The sequence below is a fragment of the Arvicola amphibius genome, chromosome X (assembly GCF_903992535.2).
Source record: "Arvicola amphibius chromosome X, mArvAmp1.2, whole genome shotgun sequence".
NCBI lineage: Eukaryota > Metazoa > Chordata > Mammalia > Rodentia > Cricetidae > Arvicola > Arvicola amphibius.
The window spans coordinates 4,168,861-4,173,353 of NC_052065.1; positions in this window are offsets into that span (position 1 = coordinate 4,168,861).

A 4,493-nucleotide genomic window follows, 5' to 3' on the forward strand; every position below is an offset into this window, starting at 1 on the left:
TTTAACAGCTGAAAAATCAATTAATATGTAGTACTGTATTATTCGAATAAAATCAAAATAAATCACCTAAGCATTTTGATAAATGCTGAAAAAAATGATAAGATTTAATATGACTTCTTTATTTAAACATTAAAATGGGAATAAAAGGAAACTTCCTCCACTTGATAACAAGTACCTACAAAAACTCATAACTTACATTGAATATAATAGAAGGGATAATTATTTCCCTCATAAAATGAGGAATACATTAAGGACAGCTTTATTTGGCCTTTTATAGTCAGTGTTGTGTTGGACATTCTAGGTAAGGAATTTGACAAGAACATCCAATAAAGTCACCAGACTGTAAATGAAGAAATAATACTATACATACAGTTAATATAATATAGTATTTATAAAATCACAATGCATCACTAGAAATTGCTAGGACTAATAAATAGGTTGAGCAAGTTGACAGGCTACATATCAATATATAAAAATAAACTGCTTTTCTAAAATCTTGCAATGAAATATAATCAAGCCAGTAATTCCTTCATAACAATGGCAAAGCAATAGAATACTTAGGATAAAAAGAAGAGCAATACATGTACTCTGAAAAGAAAAATATCACTGAAAGAAATTAAAGATCAAAACAAAACTTTAAAAAAGGCCACACTTGTAACATGTACTTAAAGCATTAATTTTGGTAGTGCTCCTCAAATTTGTGTGTTTTAAAATATAATCCCTATAAAAACTTTAGGAATTACCAAGACTCACCCCAGATTCTAGCAATACACCTGCTGTGGCCTCTCCCTTCCCTCCTCTCTGTCACAATCTCCAGTGGACCACATAGGTCTCCTCCAAGCTTCCACCTCACTCAACCTGTTATCTCAACCCCAACTCCAGCAGACATTCCCTGAGAATCCGGTAGGCAAGTCTACCAGAGAAGCAACTAGGCAAGTAAACAAGTAGGCAAGCTTCAGATTTTCATTCTGCCTCTTCTCCCCCAAATCCATTCCCAGCCTCATCTCTGCTCCCTGTCAGCCACTAAGACCTAGAAATGCATTTTACCTGCATCCTCCAATGGCCACACCTGTCATGAGTCTAGAAGAATTCCCTACCAGGCAACACACATCTACCACACCCTCCCTAGGAGGAGAGAAAGCAACATAAACCAAGGAACAAAACACCCACCCAACAAAGGTAAAACCCGATTACAGTCTTCCCAAACTAGATGCCTAGAAACCAGCATAAAAGCACAATTGATAAAATCCAGGACAGTATGTCTCCACTAAAGGCCAGCTATCCTACCGCAGCACACCATGAGAATTGACACATAACTGAAGACTGAGAAAAGACATGAAAACCGCCTTTCTGAATATTATAGAGTTCCTTAAAGAAGAAATAAATAAATACCTAAAAGAAACCTATGAAAACACAAACAAAAAGTGTAAGGAAAATGGATAAAACTGTCCAAGACAAGAAACTGGAAAGCGAATCAATAAAGAAAATTCAAACTGAGGGAAATTTGGAAATGAAAAATTTAGGAATTCGAACAAGAACCTCAGAGGCAAGCCTGACCAACAGCATAAAAATGATGGAAAAGAGAATTTTAGGCGCTTTAGACACAATAGAACAAATGGACATCTAAGTCAAAGAAAATGATAAGTCTAAAAAAAAAGACTCTTGCCACAAAATACCCAGAATATTTGGGACACTATAAAAGACAAATGTAAGAATGATAGGAATAGAGGAAGTAGAAGAACCCCAGGTTAAAGGTACAGAAAATACTTACAACAAAATCAAAAAAAGAAAAATTTCCAAATCTAAAGGAAATGCTTATCAAGGTACAAGAAGCAAATGGAGCACCAATTAGACAGGATCAGAAAAGAACCCTTGTAATTGGAGGTTTCTCTCCCACCCATGAGTTCCTGAATAACTACCAGACAGAAGTTTAAAATCAAATATAAATATTTGACCAATGGCTCAGGCTTATGACTATCTAGTTCTTACATTTAAATTAACCCATTTCTATTAATTTATGTATTGGCACGTGGTCATGGGGCTACCTCATTGTCTACATGTCTTGCTTCCTCAGCAGCTGACCAGCTTCTCCCAGACTCTGCCCTTCTCCTGTATCTCTGCTTGGATTTCCTACCTTGCTCAATCCTACCTCGCAGTAGGCCAGGACAGATTTATTTATCAACTAATGAGAACAACACATATTCACAGCATGCAGGATCCCACAGCAAACGCTCATGGTATAATAATCAAAACACTAAATTTGCAAAACTAAGAAATGTTATAAAAAGCTACAAGGTGAAAAATATCAAGTAGCATATAAAGTCAGACATAGCAGAATTACTCCTGACTTCTCAATAGAGACTCTAAAACCCAAAAGGGCCCAGACAGATATACTGTAGACTCTAAGAGGCCATAGATGCCAGGCAATCTGTAAACATTGCTTTCTAACATCTCTCAACATTAATTGTCTCAATGGTCTCAATTTATCAATGAGAAGACACAGACTAGCAGAATGGATGTGAAAACAAGAGCCATCCTGCTGCTGCATACAAGAAGCACATTTTAACACTAAGAATAGACATAACCTCAGGGTAAAAGGCTAGAAAAAGATATTTCAAACAAATGGACCTAAGAAGCAAGCTGGTGTAGCCATTTTAATGTCTGACAAAACAGACCTTAAGCCAAAACTAATCAGAAGAGTTAGGGAAGGACACTATACACTCATAAAAGGGAAAATCCACTAAGAAGACATTGTAACTCTTAACATCTGTGCCCCAAATACAAAGACACTCAAGTTTGTAAAAGAAACACTACTACAGGTTAAATCATATATTAACTATCACACATTGATAGTGGGAAACTTTAATGCCCCATTATGATCAGTACACAGGGCACCCAGACAAAAAATATTTATTTACTTTACATCCTGATTACAGTTTTCCTGCCCCCTCTCCTCCCAATTCCTCTCCCCACCTATCCTCTGCCCTTCCCAATCTACTCCTCTATTTCTGTTACAAAAAAGGGCAGATCTCCTATGGATATCAACAAAACAAAAGGGCAGGCTTCCCATAGATAACAAAAAAAAAACATGTAGAAGAATACAAATAGATCTATATCTATTGCCCTGTACATATCTCAATTCCAAGTGTATCAAATACCTCAACATAAAACTAGATACACTGAACTGGTTAGAAGAGAAATTGAGGAATAGCCTTGAATTCATTGTCACAGGGGCTAACTTCCTGAAAAGAACACTGATATCGCAGGCACTAAAATCAACAATTAATAAATGGGACCTTATGAATCTGAAAAGCTTCTTCACTGCAAAGGATACCACTATTCAGACAAGCAGACATTCAGACAGCCTACAGAGTGGGAAAAGATTTTTACCAACTACACATCCAATAAGTGTATAATATCAAAAATATATAAAGAAGTAAAAACACAAAAGATAAAAACTGTGCATCAAGAAAGTAATCTAACTGAAAAACAGAATAAGATCTAAACAGATAGCTCTCAAAAAAAGAAACTCAAATGGTTGAGAAATAAAGAAATGATTAATATACTTAGAAATTAGGTAATTGTAAATCAAAACTACTTCGAGATTTCATCTTATACCAATCAGAATGATTAATATCAATAAAATGACAACTCATGCTTGTAATGATGTGGAGTAAAGGGAACACTGACCCATTTCTGGTGGGAGTGAAATATGTAAAGCCACGGTGGAAATCAGTGTGGTGATTCCTCAGGAAGATGGAAATCTGTCTACCTCAAGATCCAGCTATACCACTCTTGGGCATATACCTAAAGGACTTCATCCTACCACAGAGACACTTGTGCAACCATATTCATTGCTGCTCTCTTCATAATAGCCAGAAACTGGAGACAACCTAGATGGTCCTAACAGATGAATAGATAAAGAAAACGTGGGAAATTTACACAATGGGGTATTACTCAACCATAAATGAAATTATGAAATTTGCAATCCTCATGAGCAAGGGTAACACAGACAAAGAAAGACAAACATTTTATGTGTTCATTTATATCTGGATCCTAGCTGTTGAGTCAATGACAACCAGGCTACAAACCATAGAACCAGAGATGTTACATGTTGAGTAAGGGACTGGGGGTGGGCTGGCAGACAGATCTCCCTAGGGAAAAGAAAGAGAATAGTTAATTATGGGGGAGTGGAACATGAGAATCAACTGGGGAGTGGGAAGAGAAGAAGGATACAGGGGAGACTATGAGGAGAGACAGTTAAAATTAAGAGTCGTATAGGGGTTAGTTTGAAAACCTAATATAGGAGAATCACCCTAAAATATATACATATATGAGGAGTATATAAAAGAAACTTCCAAAAAATGGTGAAGACAGAGCCCCAACTGGACATCTCTTGTTACCAAATGAAGCTTCCAGTGCTGGAATTTACTAACATCTAATTGAGTTGTTGGCCAAAGTGTCTGTATGGGAACATCACAGGCTGTTGCCAC